We start from the raw sequence: 23,382 nt of genomic DNA, 5'->3' as shown, positions 1-23,382 counted from the left end.
TGGCAGTGACACTTCCCTTTAATAAATTTTATCTTCTTTATATTCTGCCTTGTGTCTGGGAATTCTTTTCCAACCCACGTTTGGACCACGACAATAACAGCTGAAAATTTTCCAGAAATTCTGAAAAACAAAATCCATAGATTCAGGATATATAACATACATAAAACTGAAAAAACAAAAATAAAATGTGTAGGACACTTGTGCCTCATCTCACATTTTCTTAGCCACTTTTTACCCAGTCATTACTGCAGCAACCATCTTTCTTCAGGCATAACTGACAGCATCTTGCCTCAGGTACAACGCACAGCTTTTGCGTTCTGTTCTGGCACTTCTCTGGTACATGTGGGAACCTGACAGAGACCCACTTGTGCATCAATCCTGAAATTTCAAGGGAGTGTAACACTTCATGGAATAATCCTTGACCAGTGAGGAACAGGAACTGGTGGATAAATGCTCCCAGGTGCATCTCCACACAGCCACTTCAGAGGCACATTCTAAAAACTACCTCAGAAAGTCCCAGAGGGCTTGAGTCCCAATTTTCTATAGCAGCAACCAGATCAATAAGGTGCCCTTGCATTGGCTCTCCCTACATCCTTGTTTCATTTTTTTTCTACTCCCACTTTTCTTTTCCCTCTGATCAACTGAATAAACAACCTACTCAAGTCTATATCTCCAGATCTGCTTTCTGGGGGGAGGAAGAGATCAAGGTTCATAGAAAAAGTCATCTCCAGGTATATCTAAGTATAACTGCAAAATATCAAAGATAACAGAAAATCTTAAAATTATCCAGAGAGAAAAGTGAAATAATATAAAAAGAAAAGACAATAAAACTGACATCAGATTTCTCAACAATATAACCCCAAAAAACAGTAGAATAATACTTCAAAAGCCTGAGAGAAAACAACTACTAATTTACTCTGTACCCAGCAAAATCATATTTTAAGAGCCAGGGCAAAATAAAGAAGTGTATATAGATAAATAGAAACTAGAAATTTTGCCATCAATATGTCTACATTAAAGGAGCTTTTAAAGAATGTTCCTCAGGAAGTAGAAAAATAAACTCAGAAAAATGTTATGAGATGCAAAAGAATGGCAGGGAAAAAATTGGTAAACATATAAATCTAAAGAAATATAACTCTATGACATAATAGAAATAATGTCTAATTTGAAGGCTAACAAATAAAAAGAACTTAAATTCTGGGAAACAATAAAATAAGGAAGAAGTATCAATCAAAGCTAGAATGTTCCAAGTTTCCTGTAGCATTTGGTTGGGAAGTTAAGCTATTAATTTTGAACTTAGTTAAATATACATGGTAACATTTTAAAATTTAGCACAAAAATAGAAATAGGATTTTACACTTCTAACACATCAAGGGATAAATGGAATATAAATCAAGTAAAAAGAAACAGCAGGGCTTCCCTGGTGGCGCAGTGGTTGAGAGTCCGCCTGCTGATGCGGGAGACACGGGTTCGTGCCCCGGTCCGGGAAGATCTCACGTGCCGCGGAGCGGCTGGGCCCATGAGCCATGGCCGCTGAGCCTGCGCGTCCGGAGCCTGTGCTCTGCAACGGGAGAGGCCACAACAGTGAGAGGCCCGCGTACCGCAAAAATTAAAAAAAAAAAAAAAAAAGAAACAGCAAGTGTAAAAAACGCAGAGCAAAAACATAAAATGAGAGAGAATGGTAATAAATCTGTATCATAATAAATACAAATGACCTAAACTCTCCCACTAAAATACAGAGAATTTTTTGACTTCCCTGGTGGCACAGTGGTTAAGAATCTGCCTGCCAATGCAGGGGACAAGGGTTGGATCCCTGGTCCGGGAAAATCCCACATGCCACGGAGCAACTAAGCCTGGGCACCACAACAGCCTGTGCTCTAGAGCCCCCAAGCCACAACTTCTGAGCCCGCCTGCCACAACTACTGAAGCCCGCACACCCTAGAGCCCACGCACCACAACTGCTGAGCCCACGCACCACAACAGCTGAAGCCTGCATGCTCTAAGGCCTGCATGCTCTAGGGCCCGCATGCCACTACTACTGAGGCCGCAAGCTGCAGCTACTGAAACCTGTGCTCCTAGAGCCCATGCTCGTCGACAAGAGAAGCCACGCAATGAGAAACCTGCACACCGCAATGAAGAGTAGCCCCCGCTCGCCGCAACTAGAGAAAGCCCGTGTGCAGCAATGAAGACCCAATGCGGCCAAAAATAAATTAAAAATGCAGAGAATTTCTTAACAAATAAAACGGCTTAACAAATAAAACCAAAACAAGCCCATCTATGTTGCCTGCAAAAGTCTTACTTAAATCATAAGAGCACAGAGAATTTGAAACTAAAAGGATTAAAAATTTTACCAAGCATATACTTCCCAAATGTTTATCTCTAAATGCTTACAATAGAAAAGAATAATCCAGAGAAATTTAAAAAGAAAAGAGATTAAGAATAGGAGAAGAAATCACCTAAATAGAAAACAAACATATAATGGAGAGGATATGCAAAGCCAAAAAAAGTAAGATCTTAGAAAAGACTAGTAAAAGAGGTAAGATTCTGTTGAAATTGACCAAGAAAAAGGGCCAAATAGAATATTAGAGCAGAAAAAGTAGATGTAACTTCAGATAGATCAGAGACTAAATTAGTTAAAGTACTAAGAACAACCTTATTCTAATATAGCTGAAAAAAATTAAATGAACAAAGTTCCACAAAAATATAACTAACCCAAATCAAGATGAAACAGAAAATCTTAATATTACTGTAACTGTAAAGAAATTAAATTATTTTAAAATATTCCAACAAATAAAACTACAGGTCCAAAATATCCTACTGATGGGTTCTACAAACTTTCAAGGAGCAGATTATTTCAATCTTATAAAACTTCTTCCAGGAAATAGAGAAAGAGGAAATACTCATAACACATGCTATGAAGCCAATAAAATTTTATAATAATACCAGATAGGAACAGTATAAAAATTCAAAATTAATCTTTCTTTATAAACAGAAAAAATAAATTTTAGCTAAAATTATAAATCTTTATTAAAACCATAAATAAAATATTAGCAACTAAAGCCAAGAATATAGAGCAAAGATAATAAATATATCATGCTCAAGTTGAAATAGGCAGGAATGCAAAGTGACCTTAGCATTTTTTAAAAACTATAAGTATCACTCAGCACATTAAATGCTTAAAAAGTGAAAATTATATAACTATCAACAAATGTAGAACAAATATTTGACAATTCATCCAATAGGTACATGAAAAGATGCTCAAAATCACTAATTGTCAGGGAAATGCAAATCAGAACTACAATGGAGAGCACCTCACATCTGTCAGAATGGTTATTATCGAAAAGACAAGAAATAACAAGGGTTGATGTGGAGAAAAGGGAGCCCTCATACACTGCTGATGAGAATGTTAATTGGTGCAGCTACAATGGAAAACAGTATGGACGTTCCTCAGGAAAGTCAAAATGGAACTACCATATGATCCAGCATTTCCACTTCTGGGTATTTATCCAAAGAAGACAAAAACACTAATTTGAAAAGATATCTGCACCTCCATGTTCACTGCAGCATTATTTACAACAGCCAAGATATGCAAGCTAAGTGCTCACCAACAAATGAATGGTTTATGAAGATGTAGTATATATATGTGATTGACTACTACTCAGCCATAAAAACAGAAGGCAATCCTGCCATTTGCCACAGCATGGATGGACCTGGAGGGCATTATGCTAAGTGAGATAAGACAGAGAGAGACAAACACTGTAGGATTTCTCATATGTGGAATCTAAAACAAAAATAAAAACAAAAAAACCAAGGCCATAGGTATGGAGAACAAACTGATGTTTACCAGAGGCAGGGGAGAGGAAGTGAGTAGAATGGGTGAAGCGGTCAAAGGGTATAACAAACTGCCAGTTTTAAAATAAATAAATAAGGCAGGGGGACATAATGTACAGCATGGTAAGTAACTACAGTTAATAATACTCGATTGCATATTTGAAAGTTCCTAATAGAGTAGATCTTAAAAGTTCTCATCACAAGAAAAAAAATTTTGTAACTGTGTAAAGTGACAGATGTTAACCAGACTTATTGCGGTGATCATTTTGCAATGTGTGCAAATATTGAATCATTATGTTGTACATGTGAAACTAATGTAATGTTATACGTCAGTTATACCTCAATCTAAAAATATTTGATAATTCATCACTATTCACAATTTTTAGAAACTCTTAGCAAACTTGAAATAGGAAGGAACTTCCTTAAGCTGAAATGTTAGTTACAAAAAAAATTATACAGAAAACACCAGTCTTTGATGGCAATATGTCTGAAAAACCTTTCGAAAATCAGGAGCAAGAAAGAGTATCCATTATCACCATCCCACTCAACACTGCACTGTAGATCTTACCGAGGACAATGATGCAAGATATAGAAATGAAGCCATAAAAATTGGGAAGAGACAAAGCTGTCATTATTTACAGATGATTTTCTCTATATAAAACCCAAAAGAATATATGGAATATTATAAATAATAAGAGCATTTACTAAGTAGCTAAGGCCAGTAATTGCATTATGTGTGTCATCAACAAGCAAGTAGTATTGCTTAAAAGATACAACGCTTAAAAGTATGATTTATATACATATATACTTATAGCTATATAAATTTATATTAATATATATTACATATTTAAAACATTAAAATCCACAAGATACATAGGAAAATACTAATATGTACAAGACGTGAAAAATTTATATTGAAAATTTTTCACCACTTGATTTAAAACATTAAAGAAGACAAGTAATGACCATGTTTGTGGATAGGAAAACTCAGTATGGTAAACATTTCCTTTCTTCCCAAATTGAAATACAGATTCAAAGAAATGCCAATTAAAATCCTACAAGGTTTATTCTGAAACTTGACAAGCTGATTTTAAAATTTACACTGGGAAAAAAAAAAAGGCAAACTAAAATTAGCCAACACTCTCCTGAAGGAGAAGAAGAAGAAAGAAGAGAAGGTGGGGAAGGGGTGAACTGCGTCAACTGATTTCAGGGTTTTCTGTAAGGGTCTGGCAATGAAGATAGTGTGGCACAGACAGGAATAGAAACGTTTACCAGCAGAAAAGACTAGAGATCCTAGACGCAGATCCACAAATAACAGGAACATTATATATGAAAGAGTTTGAACTGCAGACAATTTACAAAGAAGACTGTAGAATTAATAGACCTGGGAAAGTCAGCTATCGATTTGGGGGATAAAAATCAATGCAATCCCAGATTTACTCAAAAAGTCTTTTAATAAATTAAGGATTAAAACATGAAAGGCAAAATTTAAAACCTTTAGGGTAGAGGCATCATAAAAAAATTGAAAAGATAAGTCTGAGGGAACACATTTGTGATATATATTGCACAAAGGATTAACACATTAAATATATAAAGAACTTTATAAACCAGTAGGAATAAGACCCAAAAAAAGCAGTAGAAAATGGGCAAGTGACATGAACAGGCATTTCACAATAGATGGACTAGTAATGGCAAAGACAAGAAAAGTGAAAGGGAGGGAGGGAGGGAGGGAGGTCAGCTCTCAATGGTAAAAAACTGTCCCTCTCTGGTGGGGAAGGTGGACATAGTGGAGGCTGTGTACGTGGGAGGGCCGAGAGTCCATGGGAATCTCTATACCTTCTGCTGAATACTGCTGTGAACCTAACAGTACTCTAAACATAAAAGTCGACTTTTCAAAAATAACCTTATCAGTTAACCAAAAAAAGTTAACAGGTAATTCGTGAAGTAAGTCCTTAAATAGGTTATGCATAAGGTAAAGACTATATAATCACTTAACAATTCCATTTACAATATGGGCCCTAAATTCCAGACGACATCACCAAACCTGGTAAACAGAGAAACAGGATGTAAAAGCACACTAAACACTTTCTTATGAAGCTTATTATCCCCTTAAATGCTAACCCTTCACAACCCCTCCACCAAGCACCTCCTCTCCAGACAGGCAGCTCGTCCAATTACTCCCACAAGGACCTACTTCTGCCGTCATTGGGATGCCCTGTCCTGACCTACCAGCCCTCCAGATGTCCCCTTTCTTGACTCTTCTCTTTATTCCATTTGATTCCTTGGGCTATCAAGTCACTAGCATGTTTGTTACTACCTTAAAATGTATTTCCGTTATAATCACTTGGAAAAAACAACATAGGATGAACCTGCTTCATGTGAGCCTTTGCTCGGGGAACAGTGCACAGAAGAGTCCCACAGAGATTCACATTGGTTAGGGTATCAGCTGGGCCCTTGACTGTCACTATAGCTACTAGCATCACACTTTCCACTATTTCAAATCTGTCCCTCTCTTACCAAACTTCTAACTCTGCTCTTATCCCCAGCACTTTCAACAAATTCCTTCACTTTTTACTCTAAAGAAAAAATGGAAGATATCAGATATTACTCCTTTATCATCAAAACCAGAAAGGTATAAAAGTAACCTATAGATTAGTGCATTCTTTTCCTTCCTATTGGAGAAATTGTGTATCATCCCATCAGTTCACCCAGGCTTTGTAGCTACTCCATCAGAAATGATTAGAAGTCCTTGTTGCTTTTGCATATTAAACATTTTCCTCTCAACAGGGCAAGACCAGCTACATACTTTGCTCATCCCAGTGCAAAATGAAAATGTGGGATTCCTGGTTCAAAAGCTATTAAGAGTTTCAAGACGGCAACAGCAGATTTCATCAAACCAGGTGCAGGTCCCCCCTACAAAATGCATGGGTTTCCAATCCACAAAGTCAGCCTTGCAATCAGATCTTTCTCATTACATCTTATACATGCTCAAGTAGGATCCACTTTAAAAATAACACTTTGTTGAGGATTTTATTACCAATGGCATTTTTCACAGAATTAGAACAAAAAGTTTTACAATTTGTATGGAAACACAAAAGACCCTGAACAGCCAAAGCAATCTTGAGAAAGAAAAACAGAGCTAGAGGAATCAGGCTCCCTGACTTCAGACTATTCTACAAAGCTACGGTAATCAAGACTGTATGGTGGACTTCCCTGGTGGTGCAGTGCTTAAGAATCCACCTGCCAATGCAGGGGACACCAGGGCTCTGGGAAGCCCTTCCAGACCAGGGCTTCCCAGAGCCCTGGTCTGGGAAGATCCCACATGCCGCAGGGCAACTGAGCCTGTGTGCCACAACTACTGAGCCTGCACTCTAGAGCCCGTGAGTCACAACTACTGAGTCCATGTGCCAAAACTACTGAAGCCCACTCGCCTAGAGCCCGTGCTCCACAACAAGAGAAGCCACTGTAATGAGAAGCCCACGAACTACAATGAAGAGTAGCCCCCACTCGCTGCCACTAGAGAAAGCCGGCACGCAGCAACAAAGACCCAACACAGCAAAAAATAAATTAAAAAAAAAAAAAGACTGTATGGTCCCGCCATAAAAACAGAAATAGGGACTTCCCTGGTGGCACAGTGGTTGAGAATCCGCCTGCCGATGCAGGGGACACGGGTTCATGCCCCGGTCCGGGAAGATCCCACATGCTGTGGAGCGGCTGGGCCCGTGAGCCATGGCCGCTGAGCCTGCGCGTCCGGAGCCTGTGCTCCACAACGGGAGAGGCCACAACAGTGAGAGGCTCGCATACCGCAAAAAATATATATATACATATATATATATATATTTCAACAAAATTTATTTTATATGTGATATCTAACATTTTGATAAATTATCTGTGGGTTCCAACATCATCTCCCTAGTAATTTGAAATCTCACTTAATCATCCTTGTTTTACAATAAACATTTTTATCAGAGAAAGTTACAAATTTTAAATAAGAAAATAATGTATATAATCAAATTGGTTTTTCCTTTATAATTTGTTTTTTTGCACTTAGAGTAAGAAATGGTAGAAACTGATTAATTCTTCATTATAACTTCTGATAGCTTTTCAATCATTTTATTTTCTATTAAACTTTTAAATAAATTATAAAGTTTTTACCTTTCTCCCCACTTCAGAATATAAGCTCTATGAAAGCAGCGGTGTTATATCTTTTCTTCAATGCTGTATCTCTACTCCCGTGCTTAGAACAGAATGGCAGGAAGAGTTTAATATGTATTTGTTGAGTTAATAATTAAATAGGTAATTGAACGAATTAACTATTTCCTAACCAGTTTCTCCAAACCTGTATTTTTTTATCTTTTGAAGTGTTTTAAATGGCCTTCTAGAAATCAATTATTAACTTCTAAAGTCATTGGTCTATAATTACAATTATAATCCCTATTAGTTCCACTAATTCGCCTAGAAACATGCCGTATGCCTGCATCCCAATTACTATGCCCATGTATTATGTTTTTATATGTTTTGGCTAAGATCTACTTAAACTAATCTTTCAGGACAGTTTCTGATAGTATCATAATTAGATAGATGTGTGAATCAGTTAGCTGTGCTGGACAAAAAATATTTTATGATATATTTGACTCAAATCTATTAATTGGTAACAAATCCACTTTTTTACCCTATCCATCTGTACCGTTGACATTCCGGGATCCCAGGTGTCTGCCAGGAGCAGTACTAGCGTTGGGGAGGAGCCGCAACAAGACAGAAAAGAGCTGAAATCCAGTTAGCTGGGAGGGGCTTCTACCCAAGCCCCCCTCCCACAGCATTGGTGTGTCCCAACTAGAAATAGCTGTTGAAAGCAGAGCCTCACAGAAGCCAGGAAGAGAGAGCCAGACCGCATTTCTAAAAGGCAAAGGAGGGGCAGAAAGGGGAGGAAGAACAATGGATTAAAGGTTGAAAGCAAGAAATAACTGGCATCAAAATAAAGGATGAGAAAAGGATTTGAAGGGATGTCAACCCTTCAACAGGAAGACAGGGCATATGGGAAGAAGGAAAGAAGAAGGAGGAGATCCTTGTCCACTTCCTTGTGTTTTCTGATCAGAAAGATTATGTTTAGTGTAGGAAAAATAGAAAACAAAGCATTATGGGAAAGAAAATACAATTCACCCATAATGGACAAAAGAGGAATAATAACTTTCTAATATATTCCCTTGTAACCAATAAAGTCAAATATATTTACGTTTATATTTTTATAAATAGGTTTCCCCCTTCACCAGCCATTTCCTGGATATAATATCTTCATCTCTTTTTTCCACCCTTCTTTATCATATTTTAGATCCTTCCTTCAAACAGAATATAGATGGATTTCATTTTCTTAACGCAATCCGATAGTCTTTTATGATTGTCAAGTTCTTTTCCACTTAGTTATGACATATCTGTTGCTGCTCAACAACTTACCCCAAACTATAGTGGCTTATTATCTCACAGTTTCTCTGGGTCACGAATGTGGGAGTGGCTTATCTGAATGCTTCTGGCTAAGGGTCTTTGACAAGGCTCCAATCAAGATATTGGCCAGGGCTTTCGTCACTGCTATGCTCAACTGGGGAAGACCCACAACTGAGGCACTTCAACCAAGACCCCTGGTTTTTGGCAGGACTTGGGTCTTTTCTGGCCCTCGGTGGTGAGACACTGAATATAGAAACAGTCAATGCAAGACCATATATAAGAATAGAGCTCTGACCCCCCCACCTGCTGCAGCCCGCACAGGGAGCCGACCTCTCACCCACAGTCCTGCACAGGAACCAGCCCAGGAGTCAGCCTGCTGTCTCTAGTGACAACGCAGAAAACCAAACGGGAAGCCCTGCAGCATCCAGCCCCAAATGCCCAGGACCTGATGAACGAGCGACAGCATACTTTTGTCCCTACTTCCAACTTAGGACCAACCAGAGGAAGCCGAATATGTCCCTCTGACAAATCGCATAGGATGCCCCCATCTAGTAGCCGCCTCCAGCCAGGGCGCGCCCGAAACCCTCCTTCGTTCCCACCGTGAAGCTTGCCTTCGAGCCTCTGAGCGACCAGGCGACGGTGGCCGCCGCCCTCGCTGCGGCCAGCTCTGCGCAAACAGCCTTCGCCTGTTCTCACACGGGCCGCCCTCATGTATTTTCACGGTGGGAGACATCAGTTCCTTGACACATGGCCCTCTCCACAGGCGGCTCACAATATGGCAGCTGGCTTTCTTCAGAGCAAGTGACCAGAAGACCAAGAGAGGGCAGGCCAAGACAGAAACCACAGTCTTTTTGTAACCTAATCTCCAAAGTGACATCCAACCACTTCTATTCTCAGAAACAAGTCACTTGGTCCAGCCCACATGCAGAGGAGAAGATTACACAAATATGTGAACTCCAAGATGGAAGGGTCATTGGGGTCCATTTAGAGGATGCCCACACTTAGTACAGTGACTGAAGCACTTAACACCATCCCATAAATCATTTTATGTTATTCTTCTTTTTGTTTTTGTCCTTTTTTAAATATTTTTAATACCATTTCCACATGATTGTTTTAAATTTTCACTGTACCTTTCCATTTCGTTAATTGTAATTTTCCTTTTCTATGCTCTCAGAGATACATATGATGCTATTTTTTAAAAACAAGGGACCAGCTATTTCCCTCCATGAAATTCTATTTCATCACTATCTCATCACAGAAGAATGAGGGTTCCTTTAAAATAGATCCACTTCCCCACCCCTTAAGTCTCATCTTATTGTGACCTTTACAACATGGTGGGGGTGGGGTGGGGGGATGAAATGGGAGATTGAGATTGACATATAAACGCTATTGATGCTATGTATAAAACAGATAACTAATGAGAACCTCCTGTACAGCACCGGGAGCTCTACTCAGTGCCCTGTGGTGACCTAAATGAGAAGGAATTCCAAAGAAGAGGGGATCGATGTATACGTACGGCTGATTCACTCTGCTGTACAGCAGACACTAACACAACATTGTAAAGCAACTACACTCCACTAAAAGTTAAAATAATGATAATAAAAATAAAACATGGTCATATGCCCCTCTCCCTGCCCCACCCCCAGGCAACTCTAGTGTGTTGCTAGTATAATTTAGTACTTATTGGGGTTTCCCCCAGGGGTTGTCTCTTTGTTTCAGGGGTGGTCATTTATGCCTCTATTTCTTCTTCCTAAGATGCATAATCTCATCCGCTTACACATACACAAATACACACGCACACAGAACTGCCAGGTTTATTTCCCACTGCTCTTTCCCCTGTTTTTGCAATCTCCCACCTGAAAGTCTCTGCTCTGACGGTTTGTTTTTGTACGTTTTCAACTTTTCACTGAGGTGTGTGGCACATACGGCAGCGCACACAAGTCAGAAGTGAGCCATCTGATGCCTGGTCACCCAGGTAACGTGCTCACATCGCCTTCCCCCGGCTCGGGAAGGGAGGTTCTGCCAGCACTCCGGAAGCCCCACCCAGGCCCCTGCCAGCCACTACCCTCTCCAGCCACTCAGAAGGAGCCACCATGCTGACTTCTAACAGCAGAGACTTGTTTTACCTGCTTTTGAATGGATATCGCAGGAACGACGCAATATTTATCCCTCCGAGCCTGGCCTCTTTCACCCAACGTTATGTTTGTGACACTGATCCACGTGGCTCTAGCTCTTCATTCACGGAAATAGACAGCATTTCCTCATACGAATTACCATCAGATATTTATCCATCCTACTCTCGATGAACAGTTTGGTTGTTTCTAATTTGGAGCTATTACAAACAATGCTGCTATACTTGGTGTCTGTCTTTTGGCGCTCATGGGCTTGAGTTTCTGTCCGGGCTGTATCTGGAAGTGAAATCTCTGGTTCACGGGGAACGCATTTTTCACCTTTAATAGACAGTTCCCATTTCCAACGGTTGTACCACTTCAGTTCCCACCAACATTGTGCAAAAGTTCCTTGCTTAATTTGTTTTGTTTTGTTTTAGTTAACATGTGTTAAGTTTAATAAACATTTATTGAATATTTGCACCGAAGACAAAAGGATTTCAGAACATCATTCTACATTTTGCAAACCATTTACCATGATGTTACCAGTATCCTCAAAAAACTAGACCACTGCTATTGTACCTTGTGTGCCCAGCCCTGTGTTAAACACAAAGAACAGGGTCAATCGGAAAACCCGAAGAACCTGATGCTTCGGTGGTCAGATTATTTTTGCCACCTAGAAGTTCGTTTATTTCTTCCTCCCCATGAAATTTCAATAGTAATTACAATAGTTAAAATCTGGCAGCCCTAGAAGCTTAATGAAGATGGCTATCTTCTTACAACCAAAATTACTGGACTATAATCATCCATTTATTTCAGCAATTTTCACAGTGAAAAGAGATTATTAGTGGTTCACTTACTTGATTTATATATGAGCAATTCAGGAAATGATGAAAACATCACATAAATTCTTTAGTGGGTCACTCAGCCATGGTTGTCAGAGCCGGTCTTGGTTATTCTTTTAGCTGATTGCAGCCACTATCATCTTCTGAGACTTCTGCTTAGTAAAGAAAATAATTTATTTGTTAATTTACTCATTTGTTCAGTCATTGAGGAAATGCGGTCTGCTCTTAAGTGGACCTGAACTTCAAACCCATGTTGTTCAAGGGTCAATTGTATTTGACTATGTAGATTAACCCAAAATAAACACATTCAGGAAAATCCACAGCAAGATACAGCCAGTGAAATGACTGTACTTCAAAAATAAAGAATTACGAAAGTATTCAGGTAGGAAAAACAAGTTACATTGGGCAAGTTTCTATAATAACTAGAAATGCCAGAAGACGATGAAGCAATGCCCATCAGAATTGATGCCAAAAATATTCTCAACCATGTAAGACTATAGGAACTACTACCCCGATATGATTTTTCTTAAATGATTTTTAAACACAAGGCACAACAACGAAAGTGCTTAACAAAATCCATCCATCTATCTAAATGCAGCATTCATTGGCGTTGAGTTTTCAGTCTATTGAAGAGTACAACTACAGGAAGAAATAATTGTGGCGAATAGTGATTTTAAGAAAAGATATAAATGTTATTGCCATGGACATCCAAAAATACTATATGATAATAACAAATTCTTGCAAGGATGCAAAGAAACTGAATCACTCACATATTGTGAATGGGAATATAAAATGGTACAGCCACTCTGGAATATGGCAGTTTCTTACAAAGCTAAGACATGTTGCTTACCATACAAACAAGAAACTCATTCTCAGGTGATTTCCCAGAGAAATGAAAACATGTTCACTGAAAAACCTGTACATGAATATGCATAGAATTTTAATCTGTGATAGTCTAAAACTGGAAATAACCCAAATATTCTTCAGTGGGTGACTGGTTAAATAAACCAGGTTCCATTCATACTATGGGTAGTAGTGATAATAAAGAGAATAAACTATGACACATACAACAAGCTGGAAGGATGTCAAAGGGATTATACTGAGTGAAAAGAAAAAGGCAGCATCAAAAGTGTATACAATGTATGGGTCCATCTATGTAATATTCTTGAAATGACAAAATTACAGATATGGAGAACAGATTCTTGGTGCAGGGGTTTGAGGGATACTTGTGGTGGAACTATTCTGTGTCTTGATTGTTTTGGTGGTCACACAAATTGACACATGTGATAAAATTACATAAAACTAAACACACACACACAAGGGCATGTAAAGCTGGTGAACTCTGAATAAAATTGATGGACTGAATCAATGTTGACTTCCTGGTTGGGATATTGTATATATATGCAAGCTGTTATCTTTGAGGGAAACTGGATAAAAGGTGGACAGGATCTCTCTGTATTGTTTCTTACATTTCTTTGTGGATGTGAATCTACTATCATCTCAAAATAAAAGTTTTCAAAATTTAAATAATAAGAAAAATTTGGAGTATGGGAGAATAACTAACTAAAACCTAATGTTGAAACATTTATTTAACTCAAATAATCACTTTGGTCTTTTAAGGCTTTTTACAATCTTTTTTTAAATGTAAAGAGATTATTTAGAATTATTAGAATTTAGACAAAAGTAAATTTCAGTTCTTTCAAGTTCACTTAGTTTCTTTTAAGTTCAAATAAAATTAAATGTAATGTAATTTATTTTGAAATAGAATAGGTAATTTGATTCTATTTTTCTAAAATTATTTGTTCATTTTTTCTATCTTTATATCTGCAACTACACATTGAGATGTTTAGAAAAATGTGCATCTAGTGCCAGAAACAGCTACTTCTCATTAATGAGATTTGAGGTAAGTTTTTTTAAATTTCTTTTTGTATTTTTGTATGATTTTTAAATTGTGGATATGTGCCATTTTTAATCCTAAACAAATAGCAACCAAAAAATTTTTTTCAAGAAGAACAATAAAAGCACAGTCCCTGAGCTTGAAGAGGCGATCGTCTTGTAGGATGACAAGCAAGTAAGTGAAAGATTTAGAAAGAGGGTCAAAGTTTCCATGAGAGACACAAAAGGACGAAACAAAAGCTGCCTTAGCTCCGGAATGAAAGAAGACTGCCCAGGAGTGATGGAGCATTTTATAATATTGTTTTTTAAAACCTTCATTTCAGGGCTTCCCTGGTGGTGCAGTGGTTGAAAGTCCGCCTGCCGATGCAGGGATCACGGGTTCGTGCCCCGGTCCGGGAAGGTCCCACGTGCCGCGGAGCGGCTGGGCCCGTGAGCCGTGGCCGCTGAGCCTGCTCGTCCGGAGCCTGTGCTCCGCAACGGGAGAGGCCACGACAGTGAGAGGCCCGCGTACCGCAAAAAAAAAACAAAAAAAAAACCCCTTCATTTCTTGGTAATTTTATAAGTTCTGTCTGGAAAAGGCACACCGTGGTAAAATCTGTTTCAAGTCAGACTTTCCACTGTAAAATCCACTTTGGTTAGTTTTGATAGTTTATTGACATGACTGTGTAAAAGGTGAGGAACTGCAAGTGGAACAGCATGGACTTGGAGGCCAAGGTGTTGTTTATTTATTTTAATGAAGAACAGTCTAATAATTAGAACCTCACTTGAATTTTTACCCTTTCAAAAATTCATTTTCACCATGTAAACCATCATTTTCTTTTTATCTTTGTAGAAGATGCTATTAAAGCCGAACACTGCAATGTGTAGTAACCTACTTTTTTCATTTATATATGAAGTCAAAAAGAGCATTCAGATGTTTAATTTTCATAATTAGTTGGGAATTTTCCCAATAATTAAGGAGCTGGTACTCATTTGTCACTTGATTTTAATCTCTGAACATACAGCTCGTGTATTTTTACTCTGGCCTTGGTGCCGCACCAAGAACTCTGGTACTAGAAGGGAGACAGGCTCTCCATCTTTCACTGAATCTATGTCTAATATTTGTACAGCTGACTGTGCATATCACCATCTGTTTACATGTCTTAATTGTGTAATAACATAATTGGCCATCATAAAGGCGTGGAGTAGGGCACTCATCAGGCCAATCTTGCCCACAAGCCTAGCTACCCTGACATATGGTCACTCAGCTCCTGCCTAAACACCCAGCTTCAGGAAACTCACCATCCCCCAGCTGCTCACTTTTCACAACTGCAAAGTTCTTCACAATCCAAATAGAAGATGTTTGTGGTATTACTCATTACTCTATAGGCAGACCTTGTATATTTTATACTATTGTATGTACTTTAATCTTGCTAATTCCATTGATTCTCCCTTCTCCACTGTTGCCCAGTGGACTGTTGGCCAGACACAACCCTTGCTTGTAAGCTGCTCGCTGGCAACGCCTGTATTAGCCTCACAGTTCTCAGTCAGCACAGTGCACATGCAGTCACTTCAGGCCATTTTGTATAACAATGAAAATGTGGTTTGAATCACTTTCACAAGTTAATAACACACGAGCAACATATAATTGCAAAATTGTCCACATACCACATAAAAGAACTGTCATTTTGAAGACCAGATGTGATGATGTTTGTGGAGTACTTAACTCAGAGTACATATCACACGGCCGAGTAGTGTTTATGAAAGCCTCATGTTGTATTTCCCAACGTGTGTATTAAATGTGTGTTTTGGAACGAACATGTTTTCATTTCTTTTATAAAAAATAAATAGAGTGGGATAGGGACAGAAACAAGGACCTATTTCACCTTATAGTGACTGGCTGATGAAAACCACATTTTAATACAAATACTATTATAGAAACTTAATGTGTTTGTTCATTAAGGAACAATATTTGAATTTCATCCTCACAAGGGGCATCCAGACGTGCTCAAGAGCAAGCACAGGTCACCTCAGTGTCAACTCTTCCATGCCCCTGGCAGCCTCTGCTGTTTTTCCTAGGTACTCACTCCCCCACCTCCCTGGGTCTCACAGCTCCTGCCACGCCTACGTCCCTTCTCCTCTGAAAGAATGTAGCGCTGACCAGGGCATCTCCCCAGGACTTCCAAAGCCATAAACCGTTTCAAAACACTCAACCATTTTTACTCACTTCAGGCATTTCTTTCTGCTTGCCCACGCTCCACACTGCCAGGCAATTACTGTATCGAGTTACCTTTTAGAGTTAGAGTCAATCTCTCCCTTATTGCTTGCAGTGACAGAACTCATAGAATATATACAAGTTCCTTAGAAAGGATATGCACGCCCATCGGGACACAACCCTTGCCTTCCTCTCTAGCTGTATCTCCTGCACCTTCCCCATCCCTAGAAACGTATGGTCTAACAATACCAAAAACCTCACAGGCGCTTCCACCCCTCTTTTCTTGGTGCATGCTACTCTCGCCTTATCTCCAACTCTGTTCCAAAGGAAGGGCTGAACGTTCACCTCCCCCATGAAGACTGAGAGGATCTTGGAGGAAGATGTAATCTTTCCTTCCTCTGGACCCTGTGGTTTGTCTATGGCACCTAATCAATTGCATTGTTTATTTTGCTGTGTTTTTAATTTAAATCTTTCATGCTAGCCTTCTCTTCATATGCTCAGCCAATGTTAAAATTCCTTTGGAAATCCCTACCACCTAGCAGAGTGTCTGAAACATAACTGACATTCCATGAACAACTGTTGAATGAATGAAGGAACAAATGACATTCATCAAAAGAGCCTGGTCTGGAGGTGCCCATCACCATGGGGCTCTGTGTGCATTGAGCTGAGGTTGCCCTTTGGACCAGCACTGAGATCTCTGGGCATCATGGATGTGACAAATGAGCTAAAACGTAAGAGTGCCTGGAGAGGCACAAAGAGCAGTGTCACGGGAGCCTGTCATCAGCCTCCGTCCCCTCAGTGCTTACTCATTGCAGGCGTAGCTGCTCACGACCTAGTTTCATCTGTGCTTCCATCCTCAGTGGTCTCATTAGCTCCTGGCAGCAGTCATACCCCAGAGCATCTCCTTCTCCAATTGCTCTAATGAGAAGGCCCAGCAGATCTCATTATTTGGAAATTAACAGAAGCACTGGATAGAGAGCAAGCGCCCACCCCCTCCCCAGAGGCATCACCTCCACCACCCCTCAGGGAAAAGAGAGAAGGTTTTCAATATACGCCCCATCAGAGAGAGAGAAGAAACATTTTCCCACCAGTAAACCAGGGAGCGAGAAGATCTCACTGGGGCGTTCAGAGGACAGTTGAAAACTTGAAATGAAACGCAGCCTTCATATTTTGGTGGTGGGCAGTAGCAGGAAAAGGGTTAGAGCTAAAATTAGAATAACAAAAATTAACTTTATTTGAAACATAGAGTGAAAGACGTACTGAATAAGAACCACTGTAAATAACAAAAAATGAGGAATTTCAAACCAAAATGAGAGTTTAATGACCCTTTTACTGCTAAAAAGAACTGAGCTTTTTTTTTCCAATTTCTGATCCTACAAAAGAAACTTGTATGTGGAATATCCAATGCCAAATTTTCAGCAAATCATTTTAACTGCTGAGTTTTCTAAGTGTAGAGGATGTCTTTTCCAAAAGGCTATTTCCTAAATTCTGCTAAATAGAAGAGTTTTCTTATTTTCTCTTTCTGTTACCACTGTGGCCTATGAAATTCAAATAACTCACCTCGATTAAAATATTTCTGCAAAGACTACAAAACTGAATGCTGCCGTTGCCTCAGATTTTTCTGTTAAAAGCAAGTTTTTCCATAGAAATTCAATATCTAATGCAAATTTTTAGGGATAAATGTGAAGCAGTTTTCAAGATTCCTTAATTTGGCCCAGATGCCATGTAATTTTGCTGCTATTAGTGTTGGGCATAAAAGATATTCACCTTGTGCTTCAGTACAATATGTTTCAAAATACTAATCACGGGGATAGCTTCAAGATGGTGGAAGACTAAGACGCGGAGATCACCTTCCTCCCCACAGATACATCAGAAATACATCTACACGTGGAACTGCTCCTAAGGAACACCCACTGAACGCTGGCAGAAGACCTCAGACCTCCCAGAAGGCAAGAAACTCCCCACGTACCTGGGTAGGGCAAAAGAAAAAACAGCGACAAAAGAATAGGGACGGGAACTGCACCTCTGGGAGGGCACTCTGAAGGAGGAAAAGTTTCCACACACTAGGAGCCCCTTCACTGGCAGAGACGGCGGGTGGCAGCGGGGGAACCTTCGGAGCCACAGAGGAAACAGCAGTAACAGGGGTGCGGAGGGCAAAGCAGAGAGATTCCCGCACAGAGGATGGGTGCTGACCAGCACTCACTAGCCCGAGAGGCTTGTCTGCTCACCCGCTGGGGCAGGTGGAGGCTGGGAGCTGAGGCTCCGGCTTCGGAGGTCAGATCCCAGGAGGAGGACTGGGATTGGCTGCATGAACACAGCCTGAAGGGGACCAGTGCACCACAGCTAGCCGGGAGGGAGTCCTGGAAAAAGTCTGGACCTGCCTAAGAGACAAGAGACTATTGTTTTGGGGTGCGTGAGGAGACGGGATTCAGAGTGTCACCTAAACGAGCTCCAGAGACGGGCGCGAGCCACGGCTATCAGCGCGGACCCCAGAGACGGGCATGAGACACTAAGGCTATTGCTGCAGCCACCAAGAAGCCTGTGTGCAACCACAGGTCACTCTCCACACCGCACCTCCCGGGAGCCTGTGCAGCCCGCCACCGCCAGGGCCCCGTGATCCAGGAACACCTTCCCCGGGAGAATGCGCGGCACGCCTCAGGTGATTGCAACATCATGCTGGCCTATGCTGCCACAGGCTCGCCGTGCATTCCATACCCTGCCCTCCCCATGGCCTGCGTGAGCCAGAGTCCCCTAATCAGCTGCTAGTTTAACCCCGTCCTGTCTGGGAGGGGAAGAGACGCCTTCAGGTGACCTACAAGCAGAGGCGGGTCCAAATACAAAGCTGAACCCCAGAAGCTGTGTGAACAAAGAAGAGAAAGGGAAATCTCTCCCATTAGCCTCAGGAGCAACAGATTAAGTCTCCACAAGCAAACCGATGTACCCTGCACCTGTGGACTACCTGAACAGACAACAAATCATCCCAAAATTGAGATGGTGGACTTTGGGATAAACTGTAGACTTGGGGTTTGCTTTCTGCATCTAATTTGTTTCTGGCTTTGTGTTTATCTTAGTTTAGTATTTAGAGCTTATTATCATTGGCAGATTTGTTTATTGATTTCGTTGCTCTCTTCCTTTTTTAAAATATATATATATATTTTTTCCTTTTTCTCCGTTTGTGATTGTGTATGTGTATGCTTCCTTGTGTGCTTTTGTCTGTATAGCTTTGTTTTTACCATTTGTCCTAGGGTTCTGTCTGTTTGTTTGTTTTAGTATAATTTTAAGTGCTTGTTATCATTGGTGGGTTTCTCTTTTGGTTGGTTGCTCTCTCTTTTTTATTACTTTATTTTAATAATTTTTTTATTTTAATAAATTTTTACTTTACTTTATTTTATTTTTTCTTTCTTTCTTTTATTTTCTCCCTTTTCTTCTGAGCCGGGTCACTGACAGAGTCTTGGTGCTCCAGCTGGGTGTCAAGCCTGAGCCTCTGATGTGGGAGAGCCAAGTTCAGGACATTGGTCCACCTGAGACCTCCTGGCCCCACGTAATATCAAACAGCAAAAGCTCTTTCAGAGATCTCCATCTCAACACTAAGACCCAGCTCCACTCAACCACCAGCACACTGCAGTGATGGACACCCTATGCCACACAACTAGCAAGACAGGAACACAACCCCACCCATTAGCAGAGAAGCTGCCTAAAATCATACGAAATTCACAGACACTCCAAAACACATCACCAGATGCGGTCCTGCCCACCAGAAAGACAAGGTCCAGCCTCAACTACCAGAACACAGGCATCAGTCCCCTCTACCAGGAAGCCTACTCAACCACTGAACCAAACTTACCCACTGGGGGCAGACATCAAAAACAACAGGAACTACAAACCTGCAGCAAGAAGGAGACCCCAAACACAGTAAGTTGAGCAAAATGAGAAGACAGAGAAATACACAGCAGATGAAGGAGCAAGGTGAAAACCCACCAGACCAAACAAATGAAGAGGAAATAGGGAGTCTACCTGAAAAAGGATTCAGAATAATGATAGTAAAGATGATCCAAAATGGAGAAAATACAAGAAACATTTAACAAGGACCTAGAAGAAATACAGAGCAAACAAACAATGATGAACAACACAATAAATGAAATTTAAAATTCTCTAGAAGGAATCAATAGCAGAATTATTGAAGCAGAAGAATGGATAAATGAGCTGGAAGACAAAATAGTGGAAATAACTACTGCAGAGCACAATAAAGATAAAAGAATGAAAAGAAATGAAGACAGTCTCAGAGACCCCTGGGACAAAACTGAACACACCAACATTCAAATTATAGGGGTCCCAGAAGAAGAAGAGGAAAAGACAGGGACTGAGAAAATATTTGAAGAGATTATAGTTGAAAACTTTCCTAATATGGGAAAGGAAATAGTTAATCAAGCCCAGGAAGCACAGAGTCCCATAAAAGATAAATCCAAGGAGAAACATGCCAAGACACATACTAATCATACTATCAAAAATTAAATACAAAGAAACAATATTAAAAGCAGCAAGGGCAAAGCAACAAATAACACACAAGGGAATCCCCATACGGTTAACAGTTGATCTTTCAGCAGAAACACTGCAAGCCAGAAGGGAATGGGAGGACATATTTAAAGTGATGAAAGAAAAACCAACAACCAAGATTACTCTACCCAGCAAGGATATCATTCAGATTTGATGGAAAATTAAAACCTTTACAGACAAGCAAAAGCTAAGAGAATTGAGCACCACCAAACCAGCTTTACAACAAATCCTAATGGAACTTCCCTAGGCAGAAAACGCAAGAGAAGGAAAAGACCTACAATAACAAACCCCCCAAAATTAAGAAAATGATAATAGGAAAACACATATTGATAACTGCCTTAAGTGTAAACAGATTAAATGTTTGAGCCAAAAGACACAGACTGGCTGAATGGATACAAAAACACGACCCATATATATGCTGTCTACAAGAGACCCACTTCAGACCTAGGGACACATACAGACTGAAAGTGAGGGGATGAAAAAAGATATTCCATGCAAATGGAAATCAAAAGAAAGCTGGAGTAGCAATTCTCATATCAGACAAAACAGACTTTAAAATAAAGACTATTACAAGAGACAAAGAAGGACACTACATAATGATCAAGGGATCAAGCCAAGAAGAAGATATAACGATTGTAAATATTCATGCACCCAACATAGGAGCACCTCAATACTTAAGGCAAATGCTAACAGTCATAAAGGGGGAAATCAACAGTAACACGATCATAATAGGGGACTTTAACACACCACTTTCACCAATGGACAGATCATCCAAAATGAAAATAAATAATGCACATGAAAGAATGCTCAACATCATTAATCATCAGAGAAATGCAAATCAAACTACAATACGATACCACCTCACACCGGTCAGAATGGCCATCATCAAAAAATCTACAAACAATAAATGCTGGAGAGGGTGTGGAGAAAAGGGAACCCTCATATACTGTTGGTGTGAATGTAAATTGATACAGCCACTATGGAGAACAGTATGGAGGTTCCTTAAGGAAGTAAAAATAAAACTACCATATGACCCAGCAATCCCACTACTGGGCGTATACCCTGAGAAAACCATAATTCAAAAAGAGTCATGGGGCTTCCCTGGTAGTGCAGTGGTTGAGAGTCCGCCTGCCACTGCAGGGGGTGGGGGTTCGTGCCCCGGTCCAGGAAGATCCCACATGCCACGGAGCAGCTGGGCCAGTGGGCCGTGGCCGCTGGGCCTGTGCGTCCGGAGCCTGTGCTCCACAACGGGAGAGGCCACAGCAGTGAGAAGCCCACGTACCGCAAAAAAAAGAAAAAAAAAAAAAATGTAATATACCACAATGTTCATTGCAGCTCTATTTACAATAGCCAGGACATGGAAGCAACCTAAATGTCCATCAACAGATGAATGGACAAAGAAGATGTGGCACATATACACAATGGAATATTACTCAGCCATAAAAAGAAATGAAATTGAGTTATTTGTACTGAGGTGGATGGACCTAGAGACTGTCATACAGAGTGAAGTAAGTCAGAAAGAGAAAATAAATACCATATGCTAACAAATATATATGGAATCTTAAAAAAAAAGCGGTTCTGAAGAACCTAGGGGCAGGACAGGAATAAAGACGCAAACGTAGTGAATGGACTTGAGGACACAGGGAGGGGGAAGTGTAACCTGGGACGAAGTGACAGTGGCATGGACATATATACACTACCAAATGTAAAATAGATAGCTAGTGGGAAGCAGCCGCATGGCACAGGGAGATCAGCCATGTGGTTTGTGACCACCTAGAGGGGTGGGATAGGGAGGGTGTGAGGGAGGGAGACGCAAGAGGGAAGAGATATGGGGATATATGTTTATGTATAACTGATTCACTCTGTTGTAAAGCAGAAACTAACACGCCATTGTAAAGCAATTCTACTCCAATAAAGATGTTAAAATAAATAAATATATATATAAATACTAATCACAAAATAGTCAATACTCAAAGAAAAATGTAAAAATTCAGAGCAATAGAAAAAAGAAAAAGCACTTCTTAGTTCCATCATCCAAATATAACTGTTTTCAAAAGGGTACAGTTCATTTCTTTCCAGTCTTTTTTCCTATGTGTAAAGGAGTCCTTTTCATAGCTATCATCACCTCTACGTACTGTATAATTTATGTTACAATTTTATATGAAATACTTTCATTTCGATTTTAAACATAACGATAGCACTAAGACTATCAGCTGGGAGAATTTTCATATGGTGGCCACATTGCACATGCCACCTCTAACCTACCCAATCCTCTAATCTATTTAATGCTGTATTGGCTTCGACATCCTATGTAAAATATCTAAATGAATTTTGAGAACTTCTTTAGGGTCACTGTAGATTTCGACTGATCCTAGTCATGCCTTATTTTTCCACATAAGCAGGTTTTCCAAGCTGGAAAAGTCCATAACAATTATTAAAGTGCAATCTCATTTTTTAAAGGAGGAAATCAAGACCAAAAGAAATTATATAATTTTGTTCAAAGTTGCACGAATTA

The sequence above is a fragment of the Kogia breviceps genome, chromosome 9 (assembly GCF_026419965.1).
Source record: "Kogia breviceps isolate mKogBre1 chromosome 9, mKogBre1 haplotype 1, whole genome shotgun sequence".
Taxonomy (NCBI): domain Eukaryota; kingdom Metazoa; phylum Chordata; class Mammalia; order Artiodactyla; family Physeteridae; genus Kogia; species Kogia breviceps.
This window is presented reverse-complemented; position numbering follows the sequence as displayed.